Source organism: Bos taurus, chromosome 24 (assembly GCF_002263795.3).
Source record: "Bos taurus isolate L1 Dominette 01449 registration number 42190680 breed Hereford chromosome 24, ARS-UCD2.0, whole genome shotgun sequence".
Lineage (NCBI taxonomy): Eukaryota > Metazoa > Chordata > Mammalia > Artiodactyla > Bovidae > Bos > Bos taurus.
The window spans coordinates 48698576-48713263 of NC_037351.1; the positions used below are offsets into that span (position 1 = coordinate 48698576).

Sequence of the window (14688 nt, forward strand, 5' to 3'; positions counted from 1 at the left end):
ACATTTAAGCCCCATGGGAGCCTTATGAGATGGGCAGTTTCATTAAATCCGTGTCCCGATGAGAGAGTGGGACTTCCTTACCGGAGGTCACAGAGGTCACACACATGGTAAATGACAGAGAGGAACTGTTCCCTCACCGCCTGCTTGCAGTGTTCCTGAGCCCCACCAGCACCGCCCACCCCCCATCCCTGGGCCCAACTCGGGGGGAACTCACGGGGCCGTGGGCTGCGGGTGAGTGTTCAGTCTGGGGTCTTCTGCAGTGGGAGCTGGCACGCCTGTTGTGGCCTCACTGTCTGATCCATCTCCTCCTCACTCAGGCCATGTGTGTGTGTAAGAGGGATCTGGTGTTCAGGGTGAAAGCTGGGGAAGCCAGCCCTAGGGTGGGGCCCTGGGCATTAGGTGCGCGCCTGTGGAGGCCCCAGCCTGGGGAGGAGTGGGCACCTGGAGGCCAGCACGGGAGGTTTGCCGGGAGTCCTAGCACATGCTGTGGTGTCTGCACCCAGCCCTGGTGTGATCCCCACGGGTGGGGTGACCTTGGCTCAGACTGCCCTCTTCAGGGCTGCAGTCCATGGCTGGGAAGTGTGACCCGCCAGGGTCCCCTCCCACCTGCCCTCCTGGGATACCCCCTGGTTCTAGGAGAGGACCAGGTCTTGGCTGCAGGTATGCACGTGAGTGTGAGCATGTGTAATGTGTCTGGGTGTGAATGTGTGACTGTGTGTGTTTGTGTCGGGAGTATGCCTGTGCAGCTCTGAAGTGAGTTAAGACAGGTGTCTGGAATGTTCTCCAAACCAAGCAGCCCGGGTGCCCCAGCCCACCTCCCTACGTCCTGCAGCTGCTGGAAGTCCCCAGGCTGCACCAGAGAGTGACCAGCGGGACCCCTGGGGGGCCTGGCCAATGGGGGAAAGGGCAGAGTTGGCTCTAAATCCTTCCCTGCAGGTCCTTTCCAGCCCCCTAAACAACTAGGGGGAGGGGGAGTCCCGTCCACGCCCAGGGCTGGGGTGGTCTTGGCTCCCCCTGCCCCCACCCCCTGCAGCCTCCTTACCTAGGGCCGTAGATCGTCCCAGCTCCAGAGTCAGGGCTCTGGGGTGACTCGCTGTGGTTTAGCCCTGAAGTCTACTGACCCCCAGGCTCCCCAGGGTGACACCTCGCCCTCCGGCTGTCTGGCCCAGGGCAGCTCTGCTCTCCAAACCCCCCCACACTTCTGAGGGCTCAGGTGGTCTGGGGTCATCCTTCCTGCCTCTGGGTGGGTGGCGTCAGAAGCCCCAGTCCTGGCCTCTGTACATTCCAGACCTGTGTTTCCGGGAGTGTCTACACCTGTCCGTGGAGGCATCATCCCCGCCAGGGGCTCGCAGGTCTGGCGGCCCATCTCTGCTTGCCCTGTGGGAGACTCATATCCTTCCACTCGTGGCTGCTCCCCTTTTCTGGCCTGGTCACCTGGGCCAAAGCCCCCCACTTCTGGGAAAAGGGGAGTGCGGCTGGCAGGGGGCTGGGGGGGCAAGGGGAGCCCTGCTCTGGGGAGGAGGGCTGGGTCAGGCTGCTGGGGCCCCCTGTGACCCAGAGTCCACGGCTCCCTCGTGGAACCTCGGCTTCGCGGCCGTGAGCTGGGCCTGGGTCGGGTGGGTGGGAGGATGGATGATGAGATGGCGCGGTGCGGAGAAGTCATGGTGCTGAGAGGCCGGGCGTCCTGCGCCACCATCCACCGTCCGTGGTCCTTTAGCATCCCTGTGGCCCTCCGCGTGGGGTCTCACGGCCTTCCCGAGGGCCCCACCCTTCACCCTCCCAAGCCGCCTCTGGCAGAGCAGCCCTGAACTTTGCCAGGCCGCGCCCTGGAGGACTGAGGTCTGTACCCCAGAATCCAGTGCCTCCACATCTGATGCCCTTGTACCCCCACCCAGCTTCTCCCCACGCCGTCCGACTCCGCCAGGGGTCAGCCCCTGTTGCCCCCATGCCTTGTCATGCTGCACTCCATCCTTGTTGCCCAAAGGCCCCTATTTCCTCCCCATCCTCTCATGGGGGTCCCCAGGCCCCCGTCTTCTCTCCTAGATGGAGGGGATGGAAAGGCGGAGGGCTTTCAAGTCCAGAAGGAGACACAGCACTAACAGGGAGCCTCCCAACTGCTGTGTCTCCAGGTTGGGGTGAGTCTCCAGGTTGGGTAAGTGAGCTTCCAGAAGCATGAGCTCAGCGGCCCTGCCCCAGGGAGGGGCGGGACCCTGCTGGACAAGACCCATGACCTCACCTCTCCTGGCTCCAGGCAGCAGCCCCGCCCACTTCTGGAGAATTCCATGACTCAGGTAAGAGGGGTGGGGCCTTGTCAAAGTCTCAGAGCCAAGGTCACTCGGCCCTGCTGCCACCCTGTCTCTGCCGTTTCTGTAGAGGTGCACGGCCAGGACTGGAAGGCACTGCCATTCCTGCTCAGCCAAGGGACCAGCCTCCCCAGCGGGTAGTGAGGGGAGGCCTGTGGGGCCTGGAGGGGAGTCTTGATGATCTGGGGGGCCAGGGAGTTGCAAACTGCAAGCTCCTACCTGGCTAAGCCTGTTGGGTGGGGAGCCTAGGGAGCAGCTGTTGCAGGCAGGACTAGGGGCCTGGGGCCTGGGCCTGGGCCTGAAAGACGTTCCTTAGCAGATGAGAGGTTACACTCGGGCAGCCAAGTACGGTGGCATGGGCTGTGCACTGCTTAACCCTAGGAGGCGACCCCTCCACAGGTTTTGGTGCGATGGCTGGTGGATGTGAGATGTGATGGCTCCATCCTCCTTCCTGCTCTCTTTCTCCCTCTCTCCCTCTCCCTCTCATACATACACACACAGGCGCACGCTTGGTTGAGTGATTTTTACATCAATGTCCTGATGTGTGCACATTTCTTCTGTCCTGTTTAAAGAAGCCACAAAGTAATGGGGATTGTGGCCTAGGGTTCCAGGAACAAGAGGAACGGGTTTAGAATGGAAAATCTGAATTGCCTTTCTTCTAAAACCCCTTTCCTAAGCCTGCTCCATGTTCCTCAAAGTCAGAATTACCATCAAGACCCTAACTCGGACCCCATGGGGACCAGGCCTTGGTGGAGAGGAGTCACTTTCCCCTTCTCAGGACCCGCCTCTTGCTCTCGTGTGGGCTGGGCCCTTCCTCATGTTGTCCCCCATGCAGACTTTGAGGCCCAGCTGAAATGTGACCTTGTCCTGGAGGCTCCCCTGAGCCCTGAAAGCCCTCACGCCAGCCCTCCCACTTCTGAGGCTCCCATCTCTCTCTTTGCTGACTCCTACCCCTCAGCCTAAAACAGACCCGTGTCTTTGTCCGCTGAAACCCCCTGCTACACAATTTCCGCCTCCTCTATTCCCTGCTCAGCTCACTGACACAGAAGGCTATATCCTCAAAGATGCTGGCCACGGCCTTTCTGATCCCATATCCCCTTCCACCCCATGATCATGACGCTGTTCAATCCAGGTGGGCCCGTGACCAGTAGAATGGGGTCAGAGTGAGGCTGTGTGACCTTAGGCCTGAATAGGTGATGCTCTTCTTTCTTTGCTGGAAGCCTACTTGGCACCCTGACCGCCATGTCCAAGCTCAGCTCCCTAAGGCTGCCATGCTGTGAGGAAGTCCAGGCCACAGGATGGCCATGGGCAGATTTTCTAGTTGCCAGCTCCAGCTGAGGTCCTGGCCAAGAGTCGGCACTGGCCACCAGCGTGAATGAAGATGCCGTGAGGTCACTTTGGCCCCCAGCTGCTGAGTGTCCTCCAGCTGTAGAATCTTACCAGCTGAGCTTCAGACATCACAGGGTAGAAACAAGCTGTCTCCTCTGTGCTCTGTCCAAACTGCTGACCCACAGAAGCTGTGAGCATGATGACACAGTTGTGACGCCAAGCGGGGCCCAGGGGGTTCCTGAGCACAAGGCCTTTCTGTGTCTCCCATTTCTTTTTTCTTAAAATTAATTAATTATATATTTTTTGGTTGTGCCCGGTCTTCGTTGCTACGAGGGCTTTTTCTCAAGTGGCGGAGAGAGGGGGCTGCTCTCTCGTTGCCGTGTGAGGGCTTCTCACTGTGGGGGCTTCTCTTGTTGCAGAGCAGGGCTCTGGAGTGTGGGCTCAGTGACGGCGGTGCCAGGGCTTAGTTGATCCACGGCACATGGGATCTTCCCAGACCAGGGATCAAAACTATGTCCTCTCCATTGGCTGGTGGATTTCTATCCACTGTACCACCAGGGAAGTACCCCCTGCACCCCCTTTTCTTTGATTATAGGAAACAGCTTGCATTCATCCTCCATGACCTCCCCTGGGTTCCAGTGGGCAGATTCCAGCAGTTGTTAATAAGGACTGGAGGGAACGGAAGACCAAGGAGAAACAGTCAAGAGCAGCCGTGGGCAAGGTCCTGTTTCCCCATCACAGGATACATACAATATCTTTGAGCTATTTTAGAGATACTGAAACCCCCTCCAGGTAGGAGAAGTTAACAATTAATCATGGTATGCTGCCCACAAGCGTGTAGACCCTAGACCAGGGGGACCTGAAGGTCGATGATGCCGACTCCCATTTACCTCACCACCAAACAATCAGAAGAATGTCCATGAGCTGATCACACTCTCTTTGGACAAATAATACAAAATTTCTCACTATCTTTCCCAAATAGGGGACAGACACACGGATTTGAGAGCATTAGCCAGCTGTGTCCCCGTTTGCCTGGCTCAGCAGTAAGGTAAGGTGAAGTCGCTCAGTTGTGTCCAACTCTTTATGACCCCATGGACTGTAGCCTACCAGGCTCCTCCATCCATGGGATTTTCCAGGCAAGAGTACTAGAATGGGTTGCCATTTCCTTCTCCAGAGGATCTCCCCCACCCAGTGTTCGAACCCAGGTCTCCCGCATTGTAGGCAGACGCTTTACTGTCTAAGCCACCGGGGAAGTTCATGCTTTTCTACTTCATCCAAAACTCTGTCTCCGAGATTTGATTTGGCATCATCCACACACAGAGAGGCTGAGTTTCCGGCATCAGTTGCTTTTAGCTACTAAATTTGGGGTTATTTGTTCCACAGCAGTAGATAATTGAGACAGCTGCCGTCTGCTTCCCGCTCCCACGCTTGCACGGAAACCCCTGTCACCACCCCAGAATCTCTCAGTGGCTAAAGTTAATGGGCTGGTTTCTGCCTGACCTTTCTTCACCTCTCGGCCACCATTTCAGCTTCTAGGAAACACCCTGACCCTTGGCTTCTGATGCCCCCCTCCTTCCCGGTTTCCTCCTTTTCTCCTGTTGCTGGGGCTCCCCTCATGGGGTTCCCTCCGTCAGTCACCCCTTGAATGTGGGTGTTCTCAGGAATCCGCCTGAGTTTCCTGCTTCTCTCCTGGCACACAGGACTCCAAATCCACGCCTTGGGTGCAGACCACATCCCAGAGCCCCCATCGCCTGTCATCCCACCCCCACCCCAGGGGAGGCCCCCCACCCCATCCCACCCACCCATCCTGGTCCCTGTGGTGGTTCTCCAGGTGTGGTCTGAGCAGCGTGGTTCACAGGTGTGGAGCCAACCTTTGGGATGGCAGCAGTGAGGGAAATGGTGCCCGTCGGGCTGGGGACAGAGGTGATGGGAAGGTATTCAGATTTGACCCACTGGGGGGCCGTGTCAGCGTTCCCCAGTAACCAGCTCATGGCTTTCGGGAGAATTAGAGCACAACTGCAGTTTTTCCTCTGATGCCCACCAGCCTAGTTAAGGACGCACAGCCCAGATGGATGTTCTTTGCTCACCATCCGCAAATCGGTTCACCCCAAAGTGTAAAAACAGCCTGCTGCTTCCAGTTATTCCCTCTGCCCTCTCCCATATCAGCTCTGATTCGGCCCGAGCATGCGGACAGTGGGGTGGAGCTGAAACTGTCCCTGAGCACAGGTCTGAGGGCTGTGCTGCCCTCCCCGAGTGCCCCCGTGGATGGGCAGACAGGCCAAGGCCAGCAGCCAGTGAACCAGCTGCACACAGGGTGCGGGAAGCCACCGTATAAGCAGGGAGGATGAGGGTCATGCAGTGGAGGCTGAGCTGGAGGGCCCCGAGGGCCGGTGGGCGTGGATTCCTCTGAGGCTGCGGACTTGTCGGAAGACCCATCAGGAGAGACCCTCGGGGTACTTGGTGTGACTTGGTGGGCAGTGGCCTTGGCAGGTGGAAGAAGCGTGGGGAGGCCAGTGTGGCTGAGGATGGTTTCAGCCAGAGGCGGGTCCAGCTTTCCAAGCCAGAGAGAGAGCATGGTGAGGCCCTGCCCTGTGCGTGTGTGTTATGGGTGCGAAGTAGGGAGAGGCAACTGTCCTGCGTGCCCAGTCGAAGAAGGAAGCAAGAAGCGGGATTGAAAACAGAGGGCTGCTGGTGGGAGCAAACTTAGGGATGGCGTCTGGGGTTATGGGCTGGATTGCACACCCCTGCACCCCTCCTCCAACGCCGCACCTTCCCAATTCATATGCCGAAGCCCTGAATCTTAGAATGTGGCTGTGTTTGGAGATAAGATCTTTGAAGGGCTGGTTAAGGGCACGGCAACCCACTCCAGTATTCTTGCCCTTAGAGCCCCATGGATAGAGGAGCCTGGCGGGCTACAGTCCATGGAGTCTCGACGAGTCGGACATGACTGAGCGACTAAGAGTTGAGGTAAAAGGAGGTCATGAGTCTGGGCCCTCATCCAATATGACTGGGGTCCTAAAAGGAAGAGATTAAGCCACAGACACACCGAGGGAAGACGGTGAGAGGACACGGCGGGGAGGCCGCATTCCCAGGGCGGGGAGGCCGCATCCCCAGGTCGGGGAGGGGCCTCAGGAGGACCCAACCCCAGCAACACCCCCATCCTGCTCGTCCAGCCTCCAAAATTGGGAGAAATAAATGCCTGTGCTTTAAGCCCCCTGTCCAGGGAACTTATTAAGCAGCCCGACAGCAGACAGACATCTAGGTTCCAGCTGAGACAGGAGAAGGGGTGCATGAGTGTTGGGGGGCACAGCAGTGATTTCAGATGAGGCTGTGCTTCTCCGCCCCTACCCTACACAGGAGGCCTCCGGGGCTCCCTCACACCCATCTTTTGGCTCTGAGGCACCGTCCTTCTCTCCCCACTTCTTTTTTTTTTTGCTGCAAAAAGCTTTATGGTTTCCATTTGGTTAAAGGCTTGGGAGAGGCTCCAGGGTGTTAAAAGTCTGCCTAGTGGCTGCAGAGAGGGGCTTCTGGCAGAGGCGGTGGGGGCGGTTTCCTCAAAGGCTGCTGGGCTTCAGAGGCTCCTAGTCATGCTTGAGGGTGAGTCTTTGGAGGAGATAAGGGACCAGCCAGCCTGTGGAGGTTGGTCAGGTGGTCCCCATCTTCTAGGACGTGTCCCTCCAGGAAGTCAAAGAGGTGGGGCTCTGTGCAAGCAGAACCCAGGCCATGCAGATCCAAAAGGGCTGGTTCTGGTGCTTCTCCATGAAAAGGGCGGCTTCCAGAGTGTCCGGGGTTTTACCCGACTCGTCTTGAGACGCTTCTGCGCATCCTGGAAGAGGGAGCGGCTGCAGCGCTGGTTTTGCATTTTCAAGAGATGCTGGGTGCCCTTGCACTTCTCCTTAACCCATTCGTAGAAAAAGTGGCCCATGCCCTCCAGAGCCACGTCGTTGTGGTCAGAAGAGAAGCCCAGAGAGAGGTCGGTGTAGAAGGCTGGCAGAGGTGTGTTGACCAGGTGGTTGACAGTGGCCTCCACCTCAGTGGAATAATTCTGACGAATCTGGGAACTCGTGGTTGATTGGTAATGGGCATGTGTACATGCTAAGTTGCTGCAGTTGTGTCTGACTCTTTGTGACCCCATGGACCGTAGCCAACCAGGCTCCTCTGTCCATGGGATTTCCCAGGCAAGAATACTGGAGTGGGTTTCCATGCCCTCCTCCAGGGGATCTTCCCGATCCAGGGATCGAACCTGCATCTCTTATGTCTCCTGCGTTGGCAGGCGGGTTCTTCACCACTAGAGCCACCTGGGAAGCCCTGGTAATAGGGTGGTGGTTGTCGTTCAGTCGTTCGGTGGTGTCTGACTCTTTGCAACCCCATGGACTGCAGTACACCAGGCTTCTCTCCTTCACCATCTCCTGGAGCTTGCTCAAACTCACGTCCATTGAGTTGGTGATAGGAGTTAAGCTCAAAAAATGGTGTTGGCTGGCCCTGGTGATGGTGGAAAACTGAGCGGCTGATTCTGAAGCTTGCGTCTGCAAAGAAGGATGGAGGGTGGTTAGAGCCTGCAGCGAGGGGCGTCCCCGGATCTGCTCCGTCTGAGCACCGCTGAAGCAAGAGACAGATCCTCGGGGCTGCTGAGCACGCTGCCTCTCTCAGTTCTCAAAGACTCAGCTCCTATGAAACACAGTGAGTGTGGATGTGAACCTGGAGGTCCTTTAGGAAACACCCACCCCGCGCATCTCCCAGGATGCTGCAGCCGCAGTCGCCTCCAAAGGTGCCCAGACATGTGTGCGTGACACACACACACACACACACACGCGTGCCCATGTGCTTACACTCATGCCAATATGTCATCTATTAAAATTCCAGTTTTACAGACTTGCTTTAAAATTGCCCAAAGGACATGGAAAATAGCCCTGCTTTGAAGATGTGTGTACGTTGGAAGGGCGGTCTCAGCCCACATCTGGTTTTCGGGTCTCTGGACTGAGCGGGGGTGGGGGGGCTCACTCTGGGCTTCCTACGCTCTGGTTGGGGGGCGGTGGGCTGGTTTCGGGGTGTGTTCATCGCCTGGACACCCCCTCCTCTGCCAGTACGTGCCCTGGGTGGGGGCTTGCTCTGGCCTGGGGCTGGCAGGGGGCAGCAGGTACTGAGGCTCAGGCCTGAGAGGGAGGGGGCCTGGGAGGGGCCCTTGGGGGCAGGCGGACGGGGCAGCCAGGGGCAGGGTGAAGTGTCACCGCACAGGACTCTCCTTCTCTGGGCGTCCCTCCTCCACACACTCGGGAGCCCTGCCGGTTGGCCTGCCTTGGCAGACAAACACTTTACCCCTAGAGAGCAGCCCCTTTGGCCTCCTCCAGCCCTGCCCAGCCTCTGAGGCCAGTTCTCCCCATGATTCATTGGGCAGACGAGGGGCAGGGAATGGACACGGAAGCGCAGTCCTGGACAAGCGAACGGGGGTTCTGCTTGTTCCCTGTGCCCCAGCCTCTCTCTGTCTACTGAGGACAAGCTCAGGAGGGATGCTCTGAGGAGGGACCAGGGGGCTACCGGGGGGCCCACCAAGTCTGCGGGGAAGCTGCCACCTGGCAGGGGCACTGCGCCACCCCCCGCCCCGCCTTGAACACCTCCCAGAGTGGCAGGCCTGCAGTTGAGCTATGGGACCCCGGGCAGGGCAGACACACGTTGGGCTAGTCCGCAGTGGCTTCCTGGAGGAGGCTGGATTGAAACTGGACCAATAGGAAGAGCCACAGGCTGAGGGGGCTTCCCCCAGTGGCTCAGCAGGCAAAGAATCCGCTTGCCATGCAGTAAACACAGGAGACGCGGGTTTGATCCCTGAGTTGGGAAGATCCCCTGGAGAAGGAAATGGCAGTCACTCCAGGATTCTTGCCTGGAGAATCCCATGGACAGAGGAGCCTGGCGGGCTCCAGCGCATGGGGTTGCAAAGAATCAGACGCGACTAAGGACTAAGCACATACACACAACAGGGTGAGGCCTCCTCAGAGGCAGCCAGGACATGCGCTCTGCCCTGGCCTGGGCAGGGCTCCTTCTGCCCCTCCACCACCCCAGCCCCGCTCCCCCTGAGGCCCGCTGTCTCGCAGCTTTCTATGGCCAAAGCGCTGGTCCCTCTGCACCCCATCTCTTCCACAGCACGCGGGGAAGTGCCTCCTCTGAAGCTGTCACCCAGGTGACTTCAGTTCAGAACCAACACTGTTGGCAGCCTGCCCGTGGCAGCTGCCACTGAGAAGCCCCCTGCCACCCGCTGAGCCCCCGCTGCCCAGGCTTCGCATCTCTAGCGTTCCTGCAGCCCCACCCGTGACACGCTTGTCATCCCTGTGGCAGACAGGACGACCCAGCTGCACAGACGCCCACTGAGTAGCCAGGCCAGCTGCTCTGAAGCCGGGTTCCTTCTGGTGGGGCCAGGAGGACCGCATGGATGCCCCGGGCGGGGCTGTATGTGCAGGAGTCAGCTTCGCGTTTGGGAGCTGGTGGGCCCCACCCCTGCAGTGCCCCCTTACGTCCCAGGTGCGTTTCAACACCTCCTGCCCCAGATCTGCCTCACAGATGCCAGCAGGGTGATGGGCGTGCCAACGGTGCTGCCGTGAAGAGCTTCACAGTAAAGGGCCCCGACAGGGACTCCTGGGCAAGGGGCGTGGGTTCGTCCAACCAGCCTGGGCTGGGCTGCCTGGCAAAGACAACTCTGAGCCTGGTCTTAAAGGGGGGACAGAGAGACAAGGAGAGAAAGGGGGATCCAGGGAGAGCCTGGGCCGAAGCAATGGGGTTGGTGCTAGAACCTCTCCTTGTCCAGCCCTGGTCCCCAGGGTTCACAAGATAAAGCCAGGTTTCCTCTGGGACCACCAGCCCTAACCCCCACCCCCACGGCTTTAGGGGATTTAGGGGTGGGGGCTTTGGGGTGGGGGCAGCCTGGAGGTCAGCATGAGGAGGCTGGGAACCAGTAAGGCTCAGGGGTTTAGGTTGGGTGCCCGGGGACCCCTCCCAGGCTGGGGGCTCCTCTATGTTAATCTCCAGAAGGTTCTTGAGTTCCCCAGCCTGGCCGGGTGGGCCCCTTCAGGAGCCAGGCTGGGCTGGGTGGGAGGTGTTGTGCTACGGCGAGGACAGATGTTTCCAGTTTGAGGGCTTGGTTGTCATAAATTGTTTGTTCCCCACCAAACCCTGTTTTCTATTAAGCTGACTCTGGGAGATGAAGGAGCCGCCATTTGCCCATGTAGGTTGTATGTAGGAGCCCTGGTGAGGAAGTGGCTGTGGGTCCGTCCACCTCGCACACATCCTGACCTTGAACAGGCCCTTGTCCTGAGAACGGTCCCCTGGCTCCCTGGCAATTTCATTCAAATGAAAGGTTTGAGAGCTGGGACTCAGGAGACCTCTGGATGGGGGTTCTGTCTTTCCTCTCTGTCCCTGATCATAGTCTGCTGTTGGGTACCCTTCCACCCCCGGCTCCTATTTCCTTCTTCCTAAAAGAGACTGATTTACATTCCGGTATTCACTCCCCCTTATACAGCTGATCCATCCAGGTTCCAGATCCTGATTAGTTTGATATGATGGTGGAAACCTCTCCTTGACAATGATGCTATAGGAAAAGGCGTGGGAAGGAGGCCTGGGCTGGAAATGTGAGGGGACCTCTGGAAGAGAAGACCCAAGCTGTGTCCTAGATGAGATCATGCCTTGATGCAACATCAGGAACTGTGGCAGCCCCCTTGTGACTATGTGGTAAACCAGGCAGAGGGTGTCAAAGGTACAGATGGGCAGAGTCTGGGTCCTTTAGATGGCATTGGGCTGCTGCATGAGCCCTCTCTGAGACTTCTTATCATGTGAAATAATACTAGCTATTATTTATTGAGTGCTTATAATGTTCTAGAAGCTGTGCTAAATGCTGGCATATTTGACAAGTGTTTCTTGAGCTCAGGTTCTTGTTAAAGGTATGGGATACAGACATGCAGAAATCAGACATAAATCCCTGACTCAGAGAATTTAGATTCTCTATGCTTTAAGTATTATCTCACTTAAGATTCAAACACCTGCATGAGGTAAAGTGACAGATGCCACAGTTTGGTTCAAGCACACGCCCACCTCTGTGGACTGGGCTTTCCTGACAGGGGCTGGAGAGCAAGGGGCTTCATTTTCTAGGCTCCCCTGCAGCCAGGGTTCTGCAAGCACCTGGCTTTCCCCAAGTGCGCCGGCTGAGACGTGGTGGGAGAGAGCATGGGGAGGTGGCAGGTACAGGCATTCGGGCAAAGTGGTGGCACGGGTTCCTCTGCGGCAGCTGTGGGAAGAGTTTAGTGAGTGGTCTCTAAGCTGCGTGGAGGGGTGCTGAGTGCTGGGTGGGGTAGCAGTCAGGCTGCCTCTCAATCCTGGGGAGCAACTGGCTATTTCTCCTGGCTGTGTACGTTAGTTCCCCAGCCCAATACCCAGAAATAAATCCTTTTCTGCCTAAATTAGTTTGGGTATGCTACATAATGGCTGTAAATGACATCACCTAAAATGTACCTTTGAGCTTGAGGAGGTGGTTGGGTGGTAGATGATAAGAATACACTCACAGGGGGTGAGAAACCAGAGTCTCTTGTTGGGCAGTGGGAAAGTACTAGATCAAGCGGCTTCCTCCAGGACTTAGGAAGGAAGGCCATGGCCAGAAGTTCATTGGGCTGGGCGCAGGGGCCGGCTGGATGTGGGCTTGTTTTCTTTGAGGGGTGTGTATGATGCTCTTTGCCGGGAAACAAGACTGTTCTTGGGTGATGGAGACCCGCAGGAGAATCCTCCTTCACTCCCTTTGCAGCTGCAATAGCAATGGTGAGCCTTCTAGCTCACGGATCTAATATGCCTCCACTTACCTAGGGTTTTAATTTCACTCATTTTTAAGATTGATCTCTGGGTACTTAATGGGGTTTTAAAAGGCTACTGTAAATGGTACACTTAAAAATGTTCGTTTTCTCATTGTTCTTGGTGTATAGAAACATGAAGGGTTTTTGCACATGACCTGGCACCCAGAAGCATTGCTTGTTCTGCCCATTTATTGGTAGATCCTTTTATTTACAATAATCATGTCATCTGCACAAGATGCTAGTTTCTTGCCATCTGATCCGATCTTTAAAAAAAATATTGCACTGGGCTAAGACTTCAGGTACTACTGGCCCCTAGTACACAGTGAAATTTTTAAAAATAAATTACAAAAAATTTAATCCTTTAATTAACTAAATTAAATTTATTTATTTTGGGCTGCACTGTGTCTTTGTTGCTATGCACGGGCTTTCTCTAGTGGCATCGAGCAGAGGCTACTCTTTAGCTATGGTGCATGGGCTTCTCAGTGTAGCGGCTTCTCTTGTGGCGGAGCACGGGCTCTCGGATGTGTGGGCTTCAGCAGTTGCAGTGCACGGGCTTCGTTGCCCCATGGCATGTGAGATCTTCCCAGACCAGGGATTGAACTCGTGTCCCCTGCACCGGCAGGCGGATTCTCAACCACTGGACCACGAGGGAAGTCCCACAGGGAAACTGAAAGAAGGTTACAGTGGACACTGTACACCCACCACCTAGATCCTACCGTTCTAGATTTCACCAAGGTTACCGTACTAGCTTTACTACACATCTTTCATCCTTCTATTCTTCCACGAATCCATTCTTTTTTCCTTTGGGGGATGCATTTCAAAGTAGCAGCACAAACCAGTATAATTTCCCCATGTACTGTGGCGTGCATATCAGCATCTAGTATCTTTTGAATGGTACTATAATTTGAATGATATCTAGTATCATTTTGAATGGAAGTGTTAAATGGAACATAGTTTTCTAGCTCCCGATCTTAGAAGGAAAATTTTGATACTTTAAGTATGATGTGTTTGCTGTAGGGTTTTTGTAGATAACTTTATCAGATGGACATTTCCTTATTTTTCTAGCTTGCTAAACATATCACTCAATGATTGTTGAATTTTATCAAAAAAATGTTGTCCACATCTGTTATTATTTACTTTTCTTTTTATTCTGTTAATGACTTTGGTTTTTGAATGATAAGCCCAATTTAATCATGATGTATTTAAAAATATTTTCTGTTATTTATTTTGGCTGTGCTGGGTCTTTGCTGCAATGCACAGGCTTAGTTGTGGTATGTGGGATCTCAGTTCCCTGACCAGGGATTGAACCTGGGCCTCCTGTATTGGGAGGAGGACCAGGTGGTCTTATCCACTGGACCACCAAGCAAGTCCCAATCGTGATGCATTTTTATATAGTGCTGGTTTCTATTTGCTAATGAATAGACCTTTTTTAGCTATGATGATGAGAAAGATTGACCTATAATTTTAGTTTCTTATACTGTTAATCATATTTTTGATATCTAAGGTTACGCTTAGATAAACATTTTGGCATAATGTTTTCAACATTCAGAGAATGAAGATCATAGCATCTGGTCCCATCACTTCATGGGAAATGGGGAAACAGCGGAAACAGTGTCAGACTTAATTTTTTGGGGCTCCAAAATCACTGTAGATGGTGACTGCAGCCATGAAATTAAAAGACGCTTACTCCTTGGAAGGAAAGTTACGACCAACCTAGATAGCATATTCAAAAGCAGAGACATTACTTTGCCAACAAAGATTCATCTAGTCAAGGCTATGGTTTTCCCAGTGGTCATGTATGGATGTGAGAGTTGGACTGTGAAGAAGGCTGAGCGCTGAAGAATTGATGCTTTTGAACTGTGGTGTTGGAGAAGACTCTTGAGAGTCCCTTGGACTGCAAGGAGATCCAACCAGTCCATTCTGAAGGAGATCAGCCCTGGGATTTCTTTGGAAGGAATGATGCTAAAGCTGAAGCTCCAGTACTTTGGCCACCTGATGCGAAGAGTTGACTCATTGGTAAAGACTCTGATGCTGGGAGGGATTGGGGGCAGGAGGAGAAGGGGACAACAGAGGATGAGATGGCTGGATGGCATCACTCACTCGATGGACGTGAGTCTGAGCGAACTCCGGGAGTTGGTGATGGACAGGGAGGCCTGGTGTGCTGTGATTCATGGGGTCGCAAAGAGTCAGACACGACTGAGCGACTGAACTGAACTGAACTGAACTGAAGGTTA

At 55.2% G+C, this 14688-nt stretch overlaps 1 pseudogene; it reads right to left on the reverse strand.

Annotated features, from left to right (window-relative positions):
* Nucleotides 1–7213: 7213 nt before the first annotated feature.
* Nucleotides 7214–8690, reverse strand: LOC786409 (ferritin light chain-like; annotated as a pseudogene).
* Nucleotides 8691–14688: the final 5998 nt, after the last annotated feature.